The 21,540-nt window shown below is 40.8% G+C and overlaps 1 protein-coding gene across 2 annotated transcripts in view; it reads left to right on the top strand.

Moving 5' to 3' along the window:
* PELI1 (pellino E3 ubiquitin protein ligase 1) overlaps positions 1-21,540 on the top strand; it is a 62,208-nt gene that overhangs the window by 15,437 nt on the left and 25,231 nt on the right. The window contains exon 1 of one of the 2 annotated variants that reach the window (XM_054023828.1): positions 16,728-16,826. The exons of the other annotated variant lie outside the window; for it this stretch is intronic. The gene's annotated coding sequence lies outside the window, so the exon portion shown is untranslated. Of the gene's footprint in view, positions 1-16,727; positions 16,827-21,540 lie in introns of those variants that run through there. 2 annotated transcript variants of the gene reach the window in all.

Below are 21,540 nucleotides of genomic sequence, written 5' to 3'. Positions count from 1 at the left end.
CTCCTGCCCAGCCCCTAAACTCCTGGCTCTGGCCCCTCCCCTGCTGTGGCCCCTCCCCTGCAGCCTCAGCTCACTGCCGGAGCAATGCTCTGGGTGGCGAGGCTGCGCGCTCCTGCCTGTCCTGGTGCTTTAGGCAGTGCGGCTGTAGCGCTGCCAGCCACTGGTGCTCCAGGCAGCACCGTAAGGGGGCAGGGAGCGGGGAGGGACGGGACGGGGGGGGTGTGAATAGAGGGCAGGGGAGTTTGGGGTAGTGGTCGGGGGCAGGGGTGTGGATACGGGGCGGGGTGGTCAGAGGGCGGGGAACAGGGGGATTGAATGGGGGCAGGAGTCCTGGGGGGGAGGGGCGGCAGTCAGGAAGGAGAGGGGGTGTTGGATGGGGTGGCAGGGGGCAGTTGGGGCAGAGGTTCTGGGAGTGGTCAAGGGACAGGGAGAAGGGGTGGTTGGAAGGGGCAGGGATCCCAGGGGGGAGAGGAGGGCGAGAAGTAGGAGAGGTTGGATGGGGGCAGGGCCCGGGCTACATCTGGCTGTTTGGGGAGGCACAGCCTCCCCTAGCCGGCCCTCCATACAATTTCAGAAACCCAATGTGGCCCTCAGGCTGAAAAGTTTGCCTGCCCCTGTCCTAAATTGAGATTTCCTTCAGAGCATCTAGTTATCCTGAGCATGGCAAAATGTAATAGAATAATTAGCATATGGAAAAATTTATAGGCTATGACTGAATCTGCAGACGGCAGACTAAGAGTCAAGACGCAACAAATCCTACATTTTGGCTGGGGGTTAGACTAGATGACCCTTGCTGTCCCTTCTAACCCTATGTTTGTGATTCTAAGAGAACATTGTGATTCCACTGCTGTAACCTAGAAACTGAATTCAAGATTTTAGTTTACCGCAATACTTGAACATCTGTTTTGTTTGTTTAATTTTAACACCTTAACCCTTCAGATAAACTAAGTATTAACCTTGGTATGCATCCTGACAGGGTCTTTTAACTAAGTTCTTTACTTTATTTACTCGTTAAACTGCTAATAGAATATTTATGCTTGTACAATGAAGCCAGTAAAGGTAAATTGGAGTTAAATTTACAGGCAAGCCTCTGTCCCCTTGTATGCAAACTTGACAGCAAGGTTTATAATTGCATGTTATTTCTCAAATAATGCAATAGAGTTCTGTGATATGTATGTCCTTGCACTGTGTGTTATCTGCATACATTTTAAAGTCCAAAACCAAAATGTTAAAAATATTATTTGATTGCAAAGTCAAGCACTTAAAAGTTGGAAATGTCAGATTTATGGTTGCACAAATCGAGAGAGGGAAATAGAGACTGTTAATCACTATCTCCACCAAACCTGAACAGAATTTCATAGTACAAAGAAAAGGCACTATTCCCCTGCCAAGAATGGAAAACTTCTCCCCTGAAAATAATTTTTTTTTAATTATAATGGAAAGTGTTGCGCAAGCTAGGTATAAGACCTTATCTAAAGACAAAAGTTGCACTGATTTAATTAATGGTTAAATTTGAAACAAAAATTATATAGACAAGGCCTTGGGGTCACTACCAGCTCCCTCTATAATGCCAGACCAACTCAAATATGTGTGGTAACACTGTACTGTCACAGCTGCAGTTTATAGAATGTATAAGCAGTACTACTACACAAGAAGGGATGCTTTCCATGTGACCAGCATTCATTCACATCCCAGTCGTCCAGCACCTTGATGCCGTTCTATTTCCTCTGTGCCAAGCTTCTGTCAGGCCTGTATATTGAACCTGGATCTCTCGCGTAGCCTTGCAAAAGCATTAGGCCATTGATTCTGCTGACTATTTTAATTGTAATAATGTTGTTGCACTTTCACGTGTGAAACTTTAACATGCCACTCTTTCCCGTCTTTGAAAAATACTACTTATTGTGGAAACTGGAGTAGAGTGGACTTAGTTACCCAGCATTATTAGGATTGGCAATCATTTTATGGCAGGGTTTTTAAGTTCCAGAAGTCTGTTTGTTAAATTGTTAGTATGTTGAGATTGTTTAGTCAGTCGAACTATTTTGGATAACTGAGCATTTGAGTTTGTAGAATACCACTGCCCTAGAATATTGATTGAACACAAGGCATACACCATGTTGGAAAAGACAAACTAAGTACCAAAATGATGACTTTATTTTCGAAGTCTGGTGTGTATGTTGGAATAGTGCAGCTGTAGACCGTCAGTCAGCCTTCGATTTTGTGAAATCTTAGGCCCCATCTACACATAAGAGAACAGCTTCTTGCTGGCAGTTTAGAACGACAGGCACCCCTAGCTGGTACTCCTCTCAACTGGTGGTTCTGTTTAGCTGCTAGAGTGGATGGGCATATAACAGTGCTTCCGGTCATGGTGTTGAAAATTATTTTCTCCTGTCTATACTAACAACTAAACTGAACTCCGCAATAGAGGGGACCTATAGTTCAAACTTTTCATCAGCAACAGGCCATTTTCCCAAAGCAGATGGGGGGCCTCAATCACATACCCTAGATCCAAGTGGAAGTGCAGTCTCCAATCATATTGTTTTTGGACGTAGTGCGTTTACAGTCACATGAAGCCTAGCAGCGTGCAGTGCTATAACATGTCAGCTAGCACCCACGCTTTTAATCTTTTTCTTTATTCAGGTTTTTAGTTTAATGTGATAGATGTTATTGTATTCCTCCAAGATCAACAGTTTTGTCCATTAACTGCTGTCCAAGTACATATTAGAAACAATTCTCTCTGATTAAATGCACTCCTACAACTCTGTTGGCAACGAGTCTTTCAGTTACCTCCTAGGATTTTAATTGAGATGGTATCATGTGTATACCAGTATAAGTGTTAGATCCACATATATTTGTATTGCCTTATTACTTGCAGTCTTTAACCATACTTAATGCTGGGCAAATATTATAGTCCTGTATGAAAGGAGGGGGTGTGGGAAAACTAAATGGAGAAGCCAGGGGAAGTAATAAAGTTTATTCCTTTAAACTTAGAAAGCTAGTATAATACAGCAGCTTCTATAAAGCATACAGTGTACCTGCAAGTGGAACACCCCCATGCTGATCTACCCAAAAGAAGAAAAGGGGAGGCGTACTTCGCTGAATAGGACTGACAACCCTCTGCTGTCCTCCTTCGTGCTTTGATAATGGACTGCCACCTAAATCTCCTACACTGGTTGACTATGCAGTGGATCCCCTTTGCCAACCATATTAGGTTCAAACTTCTTGCCCTTGCCTTCAAGGCCCTGTGCATCTCTGCCCCTGTCTGCATCTCTGCTTTCATTTCTTCCCATATCCCTCTGACCTCCTTGCTCTGCCAGGGATGCCAGCCTTTGCATTCCCTCTATCCGGTCTGTTTGCTTATAACTGCTCCACTTGCTGTGGTATCTGAGAGCCTCCCAAGAGGGAACTAAAATCCCAATTGGTCGTGGGCCTAATCTGCCTCCTTAATTCCATGGGGGAAGTTGAGGTTACGTGGTGGTTTTGCCACCCTACATGTGGAACTTGGCTCCAGTCTACCAGACTCCCTTTTCTCATTAAAATCACTTCTAAAGAGTCCCTTCTTTTTCAAAGCCCACAAACCATAACCCACGTCAGTCAAAGAAGGAAGCAATAAGAGACATGCAGGTGAGAGGACAAAATTACCCTAGTGGAACCATCATGGCAGGAACACAACAATTTTAACCAGTGTGATCCTTTTATTGTAACCCAATCCTTTGCTTTCACTGGCCCTTTACCTTCTCTCCATCATTCTTTGCTATTGCACAAAATAAGCTCCTTGGAGAAGGATCAGCTTGTAAAGCACCTATCATGTTTTTGGTAATGTACAAGTAATAGGACAGGGGCCAAATTCTGCCCTAGGTTTCTCTGGTTTTACATCAGTGTAACTGAAATCAGAATTTGATCCATGGTGATCAGGTTAAATACTGTGGGCCAGATTTTGCTATCCTTACTCACGAGTAGGATCTTACTCCACGAGTAGTCCCATTGCTCAGGGTGAAGAAGGGTATTAGAATCTGGCTCTTACTTATAAATACGAAAACTTAAGACACTATCCTTCAAAGTTCAAGAAACTTAGTTATGACGGGAACTCTACGTTCACCCTCTTTTACTCACTATGCAGGGTATCTGGTACATACAATGACATGAGATCAGAGATACACCAGCTGTTTTTTTTTAACCTCAAGTTCCTATTGAAATAAATGAGTTGTCTAGTAAGAACTCAATACATGCTGTCACCCATTATTTTTAATATGGCTCTCCCCCTTAAGACACTTCTACAAACCTCATTTTTCCCAATTCATGTTCCATCCCCTACCCTTATGCCTCTCCAGATAATCATTTAATTTAGGTCAACTATGATTAAACATTAATTGATCAAACAAGTAAAAAGCTGTGGGACGAACAAAACAAGTGTCATGTGTAACTTCCAAGTTCTCTTTGTTGCATATTGCATCCATTCTCTGCTTTCTTTGGTACGTTTAGGACCTGATCATGCAAGCTTCTGCTGGTGTGAGTATTCTGACTTAAGTCAGTGGATCTATTGTGTGAGTAAGGACTACTCATCTAAGAGCTTGCAAGACTGGAGCAGTGAGCTTGTCTGTGAAGTTGTATGTACACCAGTGACCCTGGATAAATGATACTGTAATAAGATGCTCCATGAGCATTATGAAGGGTGGAGTTTTATGCCTAACTATAAATTTCTCTGCTAAATGGCCCCACCTCCCTGTTTCTAGAACACCCTCAGGGCTGTGCTCTCAACATCAACCAGGTCCTGCCTAAAGCTCAGGCACAGCCAATAAAAGGAAGGTGGGTTGATGTCAGGAGCACATCCTGGGTACAGAGATGCCTCCTTAGGGTGGCATAACTGGAGGCTTTGCAAATTTGGTTATGAGAGGCCAGGGGCTCGCTGGGAAGGGTGGGGTATCTTCCTGTGCTTTACAGGGACGAGGGTAAGGTGGCCGAGCCTGTGTTGGAGTATGCGGCTCAGGCACTGAGGAGGAGTGTAGTCGTTTTCAGTATTGTAAGGATTTAGTTATGTTCCAAACCCTTCTCCCTCCCATTCTGTGGGCATGCAGAGCTCACCTGGCAGCAGAGTTGTTCCTGTCCTTCTGCAGAGTGCTGTCTCAGAATCCCAGATATGGAGGATTGCACTGTGCATGGCGTGGAGTTGTGCTTCGTCATCTCCTTTGGTGGTAGCTGTGAGGTGGGTGGCCTGGTGGGTGGACCAATGAATCAGTGACAGTCTGGTTCCACTGGCCACATGCTCATACACAGAGGGAGTATATATGGAGGCTACTGCAACTGCTGAGCACTCCAACTGCTCCGTCTTGGAGGGGGACGATAGGATTTCATCACCAACCCCTGTGAAGAATTTCACCCACCCAGGGTTTGGGGAGGTTGAGAGGCTTTGGACCTACTAGAAAACAGGAGTAGACCATTTCAAATACTTCTCAGACTGTGAGTTACTGATCAGCCTTGTCTCCTGAAACCTAGGGAAACCACTGAAAAGTTGGTGAGGGGAGCAGGTAGTGACATCAGGCCCAATTCTGATTTCATTAGTGTAAAACTGTTGAAGTCTATGATGTGACTCCTAATTTTCACTAGTGTTAGTGTGATCAGCATAAGGCTCATCAGCTACCCTAGGAGAAACATGGAAATCAAGGGGTTGGAGGTCAGGTTAGGGAGGTAAAAATCCTTTTAGTGCATTATTTAAAGTTTATTTTTGGCACCAAGTTAATGGAAAGGGATATTGTGAGAGCTGAATTCTCTTCTCTTGAACTACTTTTTTACACTTGATTAATATTAATGAAAGCGAGAGAAGAATCATGCCCATTGTATTTGATCTCTTCATCTAGGATTGAAAATCTGTTTTGGGACACAATTTTGGAAACTTATTTTGTTGATAGTGGTTTATTTTAAATATCAGTGGACTAGTGCTGATAGGGCCCATAGCAGTGATGCAGATGAATTCTGAAAACCATCAGCTCTAATAATCTTTATCAATGTCCCTATTAGCCTTGGGGCAGGAGGAGGATGTACAGGTACGTAACACATAATATGGATTTTTTAAATTTGTAATATTTTTTAACTTTTAGTCTCAGCAAAGGATTAAATTGCTCCTTAACTGACACATGCTGTACAACTGTCTGTGAAGCTTGTGTCTTGAAATGTTGTTGCAAAATACATAGCCCATTGGGGCCTAAGTCTTTTTGAACAAGATGTGAACAAAATAAAATAGTGGGAACTGACAACCGAGTGGTTGCACTATAATTATATCTAAAGTGTCTGCCTTACCCTGAACCACAGTGGTTAGTTAAACTATATGTATTGCCCAAATCTGTCCCAATGCAACCTCCCTGAAGTCAAGTGGCCAGATAGTGATCTCACTTAGTCGCTTAATTCCATTGAATTCATTGAAATTAACTTCAGAATTATACCAATTCGCTCAGTGAGGTTGCAAGAGGGGTAAGGACAGAACTTGACTTGTAACACACTCTCCCTATTCCAATATGATTTTACTTGAGAATTTATTGGACAGTATCCCTACAAATGTAGACCCGTCACTGGCTGATCACATGGTCTACAACCCCGTCAGGTCTGTTTTTCATAATAGTAAGTCCAAAAAAACCTCAGCACTCCACTACATTACTCCACCTAGAAATACTCCTTCTCCAACTGGTTCCATGGCTAGTCCAGCAATAGTGAGATGTACTTTGCTTTTTAACAATGGCTTTATTTATATTATTCATTTAAATAAAGTATGCCAAATCCATTAAAGAGCCCCAGAAAAGGGGAAATTTCACTGCAGCATTCTATCTGAGTTAACTTTTATAGGGTGTGAATAAACTTTTTTATGGAACATTTTCAGTGTGTGCCAGAGTTAGTCACATCTTTGGAAACATGATTACAAATAACTATTCCAAAAGGCTGGGGTTCTATGGAAGGATGCGATCTTGGCAACAGATTAGCTGTTTTAAATTTTTCTGTGCTTTAAGAGGCCTTATTTGTGATCCTTGATTTTTATCAGCTGTGGCATGAATGGGGACTTTAATTTTAAACTTTTGTTGCCTCTTTATGTTAGTCTATCTGTAGCTGCATTTGCTTAATTTTGGTAAGGCTCAGTCTGTGGCCAGGTCTACACAACCACTTACTTTGGTATAACCTCAGGGGTGTGACTAAACCACCCCCCTCAGCAACGTGAATGACACTGACCTAAGCACCGATGTGGACGGCGCTATGTCGGTGGTTGACATAGCTACCACCTTTTGAGGAGGTGGATTTATTATGCCAGTGGGAACTAGTTTTGGAACTAAGCCTTTTGTGCAAGTTGCTGTCTTTGTGCATCTCGGGTAGAATGTTTATACCATACCTTTCAAGTACTAAAGTTGGATATGAAATAATCCAATGACTACGATTTAAGACAATCACATGGTTGTTTGGGGCCAGATTTATGGGGGGAGGGGTTGTTTGTCACTGATTCATTTGCTTCAAAAACAAAACAGTCTGGTTCCACTGGCCACATGCTCATACACAGAGCTCCGGAGTATATATGGAGGCTACTGCAACTGCTGAGCACTCCAACTGCTCCGTCTTGGAGGGGGTTTGGCAATTCTGTTTTAAATAAATAAAAATAGCCCTCATTCTGATCCCATTTATTTCAGATTTACAGCCATTGAATGCCATTAACTTCAATCTAGTTACTCCAATTTGCACCAGTGCAACTAAGACCAAATTTGGCCCCAAGGGTTACTACTAGCACCAAATCTCATATTGGGCATTAAATGAGACCTGATTAATGACTTATTTCATACCCGAGCTGACAATTCTGTTCTACAACTCTTTCCACACTGTGGCTCACTTCCTAAACATAGGTCCTTTGTGGACTATCTCCCTACCGAATCCTATACTGATCCCCACACCTTTCTTGTGGTCACTATAAAACCTGTTTATGAACAAAACGTACTGTTTAGATAGTCTGAAGGCCAAACCGAAGGAAGATAAACTTGTTTTAATGTGACACTGTTTACAGTACTGCATTTCCCCTGGTAACCTGCAATCCCCACTGCTTTAATCTCTCTGGATCACTCAACAGTTTAGTTCTGCTCCTGTTTATTTTCTACCTCTGCGGTTTGTGTCGTCTTTACATTGAAATGTACACAGAAGAAAAGCAACAAAGACAGGAGCACCAGACAGCATGCAGAGAGGTGCTGTGGGTTTATTTTGATTTTTAAAAGCTTTTGGGGAAAACAAGAATCCTGGACTGGGCTCCAAGTATCAGGAAGCACCCTGTTTGAGGACCTGACTGTTCCTTTTCCATTGTAACAGAAACAGCTCAGTGGGCCGCTATTGTTCCATAGACCACAGCTTTGAGAGCCACTGTTTTTAAACCATTCTCCAGAGTGAGTTTTCTGAGTTAGTGGTATGTCTGGAAATTGCTCTAGTTGTTGCCGTTTTGTTCAACAAAGTACAGGGCAATATACATCATGCTCTAGTTGAGTTGCAGTACTTGGAACACTGCCCCCCCCCCCCCAACCATTTTTGTGAGGAGGGGAGGTGGAAGGATTTGTAAACCTGAAAATGCCTGCCATTATAGACCAAATGCTTGCAATGAAGGCTTTGTCTACCCACAAGGTTCCCTGGTGTAGGTAAAGTGGAATATGTGTTTATCAGTAACGTTTATTCCCCATACAGGAAGGGGAATAAACTACACCAGTATAAGGGACCTTTGTATCAGGATAACGACCTCAAATATACAGTTATACCACTATAACTATACCATTTAAGGAAAACAAATTATTCTAACCAAATTGTTTTTACCAGTGCAAACACTGTGTGTAGGCTAGGTCTCAATAGGAATGGTTCTTACCCCTTCTATTTTTTTCCCCATGCAATAATTTAAATGTGCTGTACTGCACTCCATTTAAAAAACAAAACAAACTTATTTAGGGCTGTTGATTTAATCGCAGTTAATTCGCGTTAACTAAATTAATCATAATTGCAGTGTTAAAGTATCAATTGAAATTTATTAAATATTTGTGGATGTTTTTTACATTTTGAAATTTATTGATTTCAGTTACAACACCAAATACTAAGTGTACAGTGCTCACTTTATATGTTCGATTACAAATATTTGCTCCGTAAAAATGATAAAAGAAATTGTATTTTTCAGTTCACCTCACACAAGTACTGTAGTGCAATCTCTTTGTTGTGAAAGTGTAACTTACAAATAATTAGATATGTTCATGGAGGATAGGTTCATCAATGGCTATTAGCCAAGATGGTCAGAGATGCAGCCCCATGCTCTGGTTTTCCATAGCTCTGAGTGGCAGAAGCTGGGAGTGGATGATGGGATGGATCACTCGATAATTGTCCTGTTCACTGTCAGAAGACAGGATACCGGGCTAGATGGTTCATTGGTCTGAGCTAGTATGGCAGTTCTTAGTTTTTATGAGTGAATATTAGTTTTCATAAGAGTAGGCATTTTGTGAACAGTTTTGCACAAATGTTTGTGAATAGTGAATAAAGATGCAAATGTGTTCAAAGTGAACAGCTGTTAGTGTTTAGAAATGTTTCATTTCAATTTACATATCATTCAACTGTCAATGATGCTAAACTATCTCTGACAGAGGTGGTTTATCAAAATTTATTCCTCAAGAGCCTGTTTCTTGTCCTTGGAGTGGATCAGATTGCAATAAATGGCTGACTTTTTTTTTTTTTTTTTAAATGAATTAATTCCTAGGAGGAGAAACCTCCCCCAAACTACCCTACAAGATCTACTCCCCAGCCTTTCCAAGTATACAACTTGGAAACCCTGCTGTTCTATCAATTTATACTTAGTGCAGTTTTCAGAAGCATAGTGTAATCATGTCCGTCAAAGCACCTTAATGTTTGCCTAGTAGTGTTGCCTGGTCCTTGGTTATGAGAGCATTTTTTTTTCTTTAAATGTGTGAGGGGAATGTATAGATTTCCCAGTCATTGGCAACCCCCGTCTCCCAGCAAAAGTCTCCCTAGGACACTGAGTTCTATCACCAGCAAAGAGGGAAATCGTGGCAGCAATGCCTTGTGCTACCAATATTTTAACATCACTGGGCCAGATTTAGTGTTGGCAGGTTCGTCACAAACTTCACCACACATCTCTGCTGATAAACGGCAGTCCTAACCTGTAATATGCCTTGGCCTCTCTTGAGTTAAGGCTTTGAGGTAACTTTTTGTGATACAAGTGGATAGCCATCAGGGCTGTCAAATTTAGCCACCTTGTGACTTAAATCATGTCTCAGTGGACCAATAATCTAGTGAACTATCCTTAGGCGTGGCAGAATAAGATAAGAATTTGATTTTTATTTTTTATAATTTTGATGGATAATATGGATTTTTATTTTTAAGCATTTTTTCTATTTTTATCTATGTAAACTTTCACAGTTGTGCAAAATTGTGGTGGTCGGGGGGTGTCAGACTACAATTCTTTTTAAAGACAGTAGACACTAAAATTCAAAAAGTTAAAGCTTTATAACCGCTAATACAAAATGTCAACATCACATGTCAAACTATACTAAGTAAATATCCTTAAATCAAACTCAGTTCTCAAGCAGTATTTTTCTATCTGTGTATATTGATTATTATTATAGATGGAAATATTTTTGCAGTTTGTGTATATGGTGAAATTGATGTTGACCAATATTTACCAATTAAAAATCAAATCCTTCCAAGTTTAACTATTCACTAGGGCCACACCTGAAAACTTTCTATGAGTAACATAATTTGTAACCTATGGTGGTGTGAAGTGTCATGTATCAGATGTTTGAAAAAGGTATTTATTTGACCACTGCAACACATTTTTTTTATTCTGAGGGCAAGGTGAGGTGGAGGAAGCATTTGGACAAACCTGTTTGCGTTGGGTTCTTCACTGGGACTACATTTGCAACATGATCAGCTATTCTCATGAAAAGGACTGATTTCAAGCTCAGAGTTCTTAAAATTTACTGGTGTCTAGGTCAAATCTTGAAATCTTCACTAAGGCGAAACTCCCAGTGAGTTCAATGGACTGAGTAGGGACTTACATTATTTTCAAAGAGAGAAATCCTGATGTTAAATTCTGTTCTCATTTTGGATTTATGCAGTGTAATGCTTTATACTTACATTGGTAATGGGAGCAGAATTTGGCCCTCATTTGGGCTCATTAGGAAAAGAGTTCTCTAATACAGTGGACCTCAACATCGTAGTGTACTGTTGCCTAAAATGTCCCTCCATTCTGTAGTAAGCATTTTCTGACTTGCTCTTCCCACCCACACATCCATGAAGACAAGTGAAGGAACAGCAATGGGATTAGTGGATTATGAGAACATGATTATTTTTTTAAAAAAGTCATTTTGTTGGAACAAAAAATACTCACTTTTGATGATTGCATTATTTCACTCTAAATGAAATGAGTACTCTTCAGTCAGTAAAGGGTAAACAAACCTTTGAAAACAGGAAAGCATCTGGAGAGGCCTTCCTACCAACTACACAAATGCAGGGACCTGGTCTCCGTAGATGGTCGGTGGGGAACCTGGAGTATCTGGCCATGGAATGTTGGGTGTTATCAGCTGTCCCATACACTTCTGGGATAAGTCTAGATTTGTGCCTTAGTGGTTTGGTGGCTTGAATTGCATGTGGAAGGTAACCATTATTTTTTTTTTTCCTATCATTGACTGTAATTGGAGATGGAGGACTGGTGTCTGATCTGTATATCGGTGAAGGGGGATCCTGAGTGGGGCCAGTGCTGTCTCTTCACTTGGTTGCTACCTCTTGAGTTCTGGCTGCAAGTGAACAGGGGGAGCAGCAAGAGAATCAGCTGTCTACTTGGCAAACATTACTGCACCACTGGTGGCCAGCGGGATGAATTTCTAGGAGGATGAATTGTTGGATGCATGAGATCCTAGCTGGGATATGGCCTGGCATAATCGGGGCGCTGTGTGTGTTATTTGAGAAGCTGGTCACTTCGCTTGGCATCCCTGAGTAAAAGTTCACAGTATAAGAAAGACATGGATTGTCAATTCCCACTTGAAACCCTAAATTCAGTTGTAAAAGTGCACAAAAAGTTGTATGTAACTGGTTAAAAAAGAGAAATTCTTATTCAGTTTTCAGAACTAGATTCTGTTCTCATAGCTGTTAGATGCTAGAAGATTTGCACCCTATGCAAGCAGTATTTTTTGGGCTCATTTTTCATTCTAAGTGGCTGTTACTGCAGAAATGCTTAAACAATTCAAATTTTTGAATATTTTCAAGCTTGGCTGCACTAAAGCATTAGGGGAGTGGAACCAACTCTACATTACTGAATCTCAATTTGCATCTGAAAAAAAGACTGGATTTTTGTCCTGAGTGTATAATATAATTTAGGGATTAGAATCTTCTATTAAGATTTTCTTGCTACTGTTTGGTAACTTCTTTATATTTTTTTCTTGTATTTGGATATGACTAGACATTGTGTATTGGTGAACAAGTGGTTGCTGCATCCTCTAGAATTCAGTGGTCTATATATTCCTATAGGTAGCAAACTTCTGATCCAAATCAGATTAGAAGGGTGGGAAATAGTATCATTTTTCTATACATGTGGTACATAAGTGAGTTGCCCATAAGGCAATAGAGGTAAAGGACAGATGAGGAGATTACAGAATCAGAGGCACAGCAGTTCTTCTCTAACCCTTAATAGAAAGGGAGAAGATAAATAATTGAGGGAAACATTTAAAACCTAGGTACGGGTGCTGTTTGTAATCTGTTCGAGTCAATGGGTTGCCATGGAATGGTGGTCTGTTAACTTGGTAACTTCAATATGCAATTTAGTCTTCACTAGTTAAATAATTGCGCATTATATAGGCACAGTGGATGCTGTACTAGAGACCATCCTTGTTAAGTAATGTCCTGCCTTGAGAGAGAAATACTTTGATTATCAGAATGCCACCTCTGTAAAGAAGTCCATTTTTATTGCTCTCTGGAGGCATACTTCTATGTGTGTACATGCACACAGTGTTAGAACAATCTTAGAAAATATATGAATGGTAGAATATTAAATATGTAAATATTCGAAGAAACGTGGACAACAATTTTAGCTCTGCATTCAGACCTCTCCACACTGTGACCCAGTTATGTAGGTAACAAGGAGTCTGGTGGCACCTTAAAGACTAACAGATTTATTTGGGCATAAGCTTTAGTGAGTAAAAACCTCACTTCTTCGGATGCAGTTATGTAGGTTACATCCTACATATGGATAGCTAGTAGCAATAGAAACTTAATTGCCTTCTGTAGAGAGCTGGGCACTCTGTGGCCTGCAATGTGCGGTCAAGATCATGGTATATATCTAGAGTTTATATGGATAAATAGGTCCTGCACTTGCATGTGGAGGGCAAATGAGTAAGTATGCTGATAGTCTGTAGAGAAAGGGTGGATGGTGTTTTGGATTGTATGTAGAAGATTAATGGAGAAATGTTGCCTATTGCCGAAGGTGGGATTGAGGAGAGCAGTTCTTTGGTTTACATACTGGGGGGAGATGTATGTTTGTAGCCATCTCACAAAAGGAGAGTGAATTGGAGGAGGGTATGTGGTTGGCGAGTGGTTCATGTTGTGAACTGATAATCTCCCACTTTAGATACTAATGTATGAACTGAGTAGTGGGGATATCTGGCTCCTACTGGAAATACACTTTCTCTCTCTCTCTCTCTCTCACTGTAGTGTTTTGGTAAGGGGAATCTCCAGGGTGCCTACCCCATGAGCAGTCAGGCCATCTGAGCTTTTCTAGGGTGCCAAAACAGCCATGGATGTTTCCAAGACAGAAGTATCAAACGCATTCAGTGGAGAGGGCCATACTCCATTTTTAGCTATTGTCTGTGGGTGGGGTATAACTTAGGATGAAACACTAGCTTTGATGTATAGAGGCACTTCCACTGGTGTCACTGGGAGGAGTTCACAAAGAGCAAGGGTGGAGCAGGACTTTTATGTAGCAATTAAAGGTGGGACTTTCAGAAGTTCTGACTAAGCATTGGCCTAACTCTGCAAGATTACAATCATTGGCTTCAATGGGAGTTTTACCATTGACTTCAGTGCATACTGGGTAAGTGTGCAGAGCTGTAGAAAATCCCATCCTAAACTTTAGTCATTATGGTTATTTCTGTACCTTATTGTCGCTGTCAGTATCGCTCCATGTGAATGTGTTCTCCTTCAGGGCCAGTGCAAATTCTGCCCTTTCTTTCATTTCCTTCTCCATTCTCATTCCTCTCAGTCTTTTTTTTTTCCCCCTTCCTTCTCCATTTCCTTCTCTGCAGCAACTCCCAATTCCTGCCCCATGGGCTTTGTTCCACTCCTTGTCCATCCATCTGCTAATATGCTCAGCAGTGAAACAGTTTATCATTGGGTTTTAGAGTTAATAGCTCAATGAGATTAATGGTGGGATAAGTAGAGTTCATACCTTTTGGAACTATTGTTTTCCTGCTGTCTGCACACAAGGGGAGATAACTGTATTGGTTTACTCTTGGTTCAGATATTCAAGGTTTTCTTACGACCATGATGGCTAGAAACTTGCTACTCATAAAATGAAAGCTCCTATTCTGAATTGGTCACACAAACCACAAAAGCAAATGGGGGGACGGGGGGGAATTCAGCCTGAGCCAGGTGGCAAAGCAATGGTGTCAAAACAGCAAGGGTGTATATATCTGGGAGAGCTATTCAGTGTCCAGGTAAGAACCTTTCTCTGCAGTTAGGATCCACTCCACAGAAATGGCAGAGATCTTGTGGGGAGATTCTCCATTGTCCACATTGCAAACAATTCACAGATCCTGGCCCAGCTAGCAGCATCTCTGCTCAGGGAAAGGTTCAGAATACAAACAGGACAGGAGTGTGAAAAGTGAGGGCTGGTATTATCTGGGGGGTGGAGTTGCACAACAGAATTGCACTATGCTTGGCTCCAACTAGTGCTGCCAATGGCCTTGCTTTCACGAGTGCCAAATTAATCAAAGGGCTGGTCTAAACACAGGTTTTGTACTGCTTTAACTATATCAGTTTGAAACTGGTACGTTAAAGCTGTACAACTCCTTAATGTACCTGAAATTACATCAGTTTAAAGGTGTGTTTAAGCTGTACCATTATAAGGTACCTTTGTACCATATAGCAGCATCCACACTAGAGGCAGTCCTGATGCTATTTTGGTTTTTTAACTAAATCACACACAAACATTGTATAAAACTTCTGAGGATAATGATGAACCTATGAGATCCATTGAAAATGGAATTGGATTTTTTCCCCCATGTCTCCTCCTGCCAGAGGTAGACGGATTTATAACAATCAATGAAAGATCATATTTATTTCATCAGGGAAGAAAGTTGGACTGTGTTCCCAAACAGATAAGAGAAGTTGGGCCAAAGTCTGATCTCTATTACCCTAGTGCAAATCTGGTCTAACTCATTGGGTCTGAATCTCCCCCCAACTTTGCATCATGTCTAGCCATTTACACATGGGCAAAGCGACAACCAAGTGAGTGTTGAATGGTAGAGGCTACCATTCTGATTTGGTTGGCAGTGTCTTACACTTACTTTGCTCAGGTGTTAATAATCACTTGAGATGTAAGACAATGAATCAAGTCCATTAATTCAACAGAAGTTGCTTCACGGGTACTTAAAAAAGCTCTCTCCCCCCCACCCCGCGAAAGACAATAGTTTTGCCGACACAAGTGGCAGTGTGAACGCGGCTTTGTCATCAGGAGCGCTCTTCTGCCGACAAAGCTAACGCTGCTCACCAGGCTGGAAGTATTTTGTTGGCAAAAGTGCCGACAGAGCGTTTACACACGCTAACTTTACACAAGCAACACAGCCTTGTTGCTAAAATCTGCGTGGTGTAGACAAGCCCTAAGAGATGAGATCAGAACCTGATATGCTATGGGAGTGAGCCCTTAAGAAGCAGCTGGCTAGCAGTGTCTTGTGTCTGAAAGTGGATAGACACAAGTGGCATCTATAGGTGCCTTTAGAGCAGGTAAAGGTCCAAATGTATCTAGTTTAAAACAGGATTGGCAATGCCTACAGGCTGGTCTACACTGCACAATTAGGTCAACTTAACTACATTACTCAGGGCTATGAAAAGTTTCAGGCCCTGTGTGATGTAATTAAGACGGCCTAAGCCCAGAGTAGACACCGCTAGATAGACGAAAGACTTCTTCCGTTGACCTAGCTACCACCTAACTCCTTCCGTAGCTGTAGCATCTAAACCACAGTGGCACAGCTGCAGTGATTCTGGTGTAGATGTACCTTGAGGAGTTTCCATTGTTGCTGTCTTTGTAGGGACTATATTAGGGAATTGTTTTTGATGTGGGAGGTGAGGAAAGCTAATTTGGTTAATAAGTGCTAATTTAACACCCCCCCCCCCCCCCCCCAGTATAGGCTGTATCGATACAGTTATGTAAGACTGACAAGAAATAGAACAGTCTCTGAGGCGCAAATCCAGAAGAATTGCTAGGGATCAGGCTTGTGTTTAAAAACTATATTCTACACCTTCTACTTCCTTTTCTTCCTTTTGGGGCCACCAATTAATTTGTAGAGGGGTAAGGGAGATGTGAGCTCTGATTTCAGCCAATGGTGTATTGGCAGTGAAGTGTTTTCCTAGATTGCGTAACTCTGAGCCAGCCCCCGTTTCAGTCAGCAGGCATTACCGAGTGCTTAAGTAAACGAACACACAGGAGAGGCAGTCAGAGCCTATGAGTTGCTGTGGTTTGAAGGATACTCTTGAACTCTGTGGATTTCATCTTTATTTTAAAAAGACTGGCTTTTTTCACCCCCTTGCATACTTTGTGGAAATAGAGGAAGAATAAAGAGGTACTGGTAAATGCTTGGATGATTTGTTTTAATATCATGTTTCTCTGTCTTGTTGGACTTAGTAGGCATGTGTTGGTTTTTTTTTTTTTTTTTTAAACAAATAAGTGAGTTTCCTTCTGTGAGTAGCTGGAGAATAATTCAAAGCATTTTAGCTAATGTTTTTTGTTCGAATTGATGTGAGGGAATCTGAGATAATAGGCTGTGTGGTGTTTGTGGGCTCCTCTCCCACCCAAAATAAGGAGAGGCTTTCAAAGTGGAGGTTATACACTGTGTCTTGTGTTTTTGAAAATAGCTTAAGATGATTTTGGGGCATCTTGATCTACAACTTAAGGATGAGATGTGATTGAAGCAGTCGGTGTGTCTAATCAAATGACTACTAACTGCAGTCTTACCAAAGTCTGAATATTTAGCTTCTTTACCCTGTGTATTGGTCTAACCAACAGTTTAAATTTGTATTAAAGGTGCTCTGAATATGTCTTATTGCTATTAGAACATGTGTTGTCTAAACAATCTTATATGTTGCCATGGTATTAGTTGTCAGAAAGCTTGTCAAAAATCAAAGCTTTCTGGTCCAAATCTGCAGAACAAGCTTTCAGAGGTGGTTTTGTAGTGGGGAAGTGTCTGTCTATTTCCATCTATTTTAGCTAACGGTGCATTATAGGGTAGATACCCCTTCCCCCAACGTGCTCAGTCACAAAAGCACTGGAATCTTCATCCAATATGTAAATACTTTGATAAATGGTCCTTAAAAAATAAAAATGTATACATCTATATTTTTGGCAAGCCTTTTAATAAACATGGCCAAAACTCTTGTGTACTAGAAGAGAAGCTTCTGTCAATGACACACAAACTGAAGAATTTTTTCAGGTGATCTACTTTAATTTCTTGGGTGCTTTTCTCTTGCCTCAACGCAGAGGACTCAAAGATGGCTATAAAAGGCACTATCTTGCATAGTATGGAGCTCTTCCTGGTCTCTACCTCTTGGAGAACCAGTCCCTAACTGTCAGTTTGTGCAAATGGAAAAGCTCTACTTTTTAGCTGATAGCTTTCTCCCTAGGGTAAGGATATGTTAATGTCTTCATAAGCATGCCACCTGATATGTTTTTTTTTATTTAAAACATTCATATGGGATCGTATATTTATGTAGCACTTTCACAAGTTAAATTAAGTCTGTTGGGTATCTGGTGCAAAGGAGAGATCTTCCCTTTTTGAAATTGTATGAACTAGATTACATTACAAGTGCAACCAAGGGCTGATGCATAAAGCTGCAAGTTGAAAACCTGATCCCATGCTCTTTACCTTCACAAGTCATTCATGAGTAATTTTTATTCTTGTGAGTAGTCCAACTGAATAAGGTTTGCAGTATTTGGTTGCAGAAAAAGCTCCATAGCCAACTTGTGGGCTTTGTGCAAAGGTTATGTGGTTTGTCATTATTTTATCGCTGGACTTAGACCATGTCTACACTAGCAACCTTACAGCGGCACAGCTCTCCCGCTGACATAGAAGCGCCAGTGTGGACAAGTGTTGTCAGTGTAACTTATGTTGCACAGGGGGCTGCTTGTGTCACTCAGGGGTTTGAAAAAAGTTATACCAACAAAAGTGATGGGGTAGACATGGTCTTATTTAATGGGCATAGGAAAGGAGGGGTAAATTGCATGTGAATGTTCCACCTTGCGAGTGGCTAAGACTTTTCCTAATTAATGAGGTTAGATGGTAATATCAAAGTTGCAGCTTTAAAATAGCCATCTTGTGCTAAAAGATGTTCTCAGCTTCCCACACAGTGTCTCTGAATTACATCACTTATCTGTGGGAGGACATCGTGGTTTCCTCAGAGGAGGATCAGCTGTTACTTTTCATAACAGAAAAATATGCTGGATTTTTTTTTTTTTTAAATATTGCAGGGAGTATTATGTAACTTTTTTTTTCCCTCCTGAGTGTAGTGTTCACATAGTTGATCAGATTCTGATCTCAGTGTAAATGCAGAGTAATGCTGATATGACTGAACAGAATCTGGCCCAGTATGCTTAACCATCTTTTGAAGAGAAATCCTATTTTTGACTTGTACATCTCATAAGCAAGGTGCAGAATTTTTTTTTAACTAGTTTGTAATTCACATCTGCTAAAATGTTTGTCTTGTTCATCAGACAAAGATGTTTTGTTCTTTATGCTGTGGTTCCTGAAGCCTCAAAGGGAATATCTGCACTGCAATAAAACAGCCTGCAGCCCCAATGGGGAAGGGTCTCAGAGCCCTAATGTCTACACAGCAATTTTTAACCCTGCAGCCTGAGTCCCACGAGTCCAAGTCCTCTAACTCAGGCGGTGGGTCTCTTAGTGCAGTGTAGATGTACCCAAAGACACTGATTTGCATTTATACAAATAGAACAAATTGTGGGGCTACAGCACAGATTTGTCAACTCTATGGAAATTAACGTTTAAACTGGAGAAAGTCAGATGTTCTGATCAAGACCAACATAATAAGTTTACTCTTATGTGTAAAGTTACTTGTCTTTGTATTTGGAGGTTTGGAGCCTTTGTTTGTGGTTTGACCTTTTGTACCATAGTTTCAAGGCTAACTATCTACTAATCTATTTTACCAAAGAGATTTTAGGTTTGCTACTCTAATAAATGAGATTGTAGTAAAGAGTCTCAGGGCACAGAAACTGACAGATCTTGCTTAATATTATGTTATGTTTGGTGGCCTGTGTAGGAAGGACTACACGCTGCCTAAGTTTGGCCTTGTGGGGTTTTTTTAGGTTACTAATATTAAAATGTTTGAAAATAAAACTGAAATCTCTCCTGTGTGTACAATGGATGATTAAGCTTTTTTAGGGCCTCAAGGGGAAGGGAATATGTAGCACAGACTTTGAGAGTCTTTTTCCTTCAAATAGTTAATCCCCTATCATTGACTTTAAAAGGTGTACACTGAACTTCGGAGCTATTTTAGGTATTTAAAAAGAAAATCAACATTTTCACAGAGAGAAGAATGAAATATTCTTCCTTTAGAACAGTAAAATCATGCTACCAGTGATGTCACTTCACACGTAACACCTGTCAAAGTCAGACTCAGGACTCACAATTTGTCAGACCACTCTGTTTTATTAGCAAAAGCGCTCTGCTAACTCACCCAGATAATGTGAGTGCCATGCAAGGCCCAAACTACCTTATTTATACAGATAAAAAGGGCGTGAACATAACAAGATGACAAAGGGAGCAGAACTGATAAGTTTACCTGGAGCTAGACACACACATCTTATTTCCTTATTAACTCTTACCGATCTCCTGTCCCACCATCATCTTAAGTGGACCCATTGTTCAATACCTTAATGTTTCTATTCCTGTCAACTTTATCTCAACATACCTCATTCCTGCTTAAAGGAACATACAGCATTTCTTTAGTCCATTCTACTTTTACAATATAATTCATTCTACTTTCACACACACCCATCTTTACTCCCTAACTACCCAATACAAAGGGATGTGAGTTAAGGACAGTATCAGCCTCAAGTGTAAAGCAGAATATAACTTTAAAGCCAAATGCAATATAAAACTCACAGAAACTAAAATTCAGCGTGTATATGGGAATGAGTTTTTTTTCATTTGGAGGAAAAGAGAAGCATTGAAAATAAACTATAGGCCTAATAAATGCATACACCAGAGGACAATATTTATGTACTTTTTGAGCCCCATAATTACTTAAGTAAAGACAATGGTGATGTCAGTTTAATAAGTTTTCTGGAAAAAAAATGAGTGGGGAAAAAATATAATGTATTGAAGCTTAATATACGCTATCGCTTTTATACCATCCCCGATGGACATTGTGCTTTACAGACATTGTTTCTGCCTCAAAAAGCTTTGTAGTTTAGGGGCCTGATTCTTCTGTCACTTACACCAGTGTAGATCAGCAGTAACGTTATTGACTTTCACAATCGGATTCGTGATCTAAAACAAACTATCATCTTCATGAAGCAAAGCATCAAGTGAAAAGATAAGTCTGTCAAAAACTGGAATTTTTTTTTTTTTTTAATGAATGCATGGTATCCTAGATGGTGGTGTGCCTTCTACAATAAATGTATGCTGACAATCTCAGTGGCATGATCCAGTCCTTTCGTGTGTGTGTGTGTGTGTGTGTGTGTGTGTAATAGGAAGTTATACCACATGCACCCTCCCTCCTCTCCAACCCACTCATTGGATCCAGCAAATTGACAGGAAAAGCCCATCAGTCTATCAGGAAGGCAGGTAGTCTGCAGGGAATTACATTTTTCATTTCACTAGGCCGGCTTACTACTTTCTCTGCCTCTCTTCCTCCTAGATTTCACATTAAAAATGTCCTTCTGCTGAAAAAAGGCCCGTGGTAGCATGGGGAAAAAACACACCTGGAATCTTAATCCAGGTACTTGGGCAAGAGAGAAATAGCCAGTCGTTTTTAAATCCAGAAAACAGGACTGCTGCTTCAGTGATTGGGGTGAGGACATGAGGGAAAACACTATATTGGATTCCTTCATAAGAATTACTGGGGAAATGTGGAGTCCCAATCCTACAAACTTTGTGCACACGAGTAGTCATGTTAGTCAGTGGGACTTTCCATGAATTTAAAGTTAAGCACGTGTGTAAGTGTTTTGTTGGCAAAATTGGGGCCTGATTGTGGGGTTTTTTAGTCATGCAACCACATCACTGAACATAGAATTTCCTTTGTATTAGAAGACCCTTTGTATTT

The sequence above is a fragment of the Malaclemys terrapin genome, chromosome 3 (genome assembly GCF_027887155.1).
Source record: "Malaclemys terrapin pileata isolate rMalTer1 chromosome 3, rMalTer1.hap1, whole genome shotgun sequence".
Classification (NCBI taxonomy): domain Eukaryota; kingdom Metazoa; phylum Chordata; order Testudines; family Emydidae; genus Malaclemys; species Malaclemys terrapin.
This window is presented reverse-complemented; position numbering and strand designations above follow the sequence as displayed.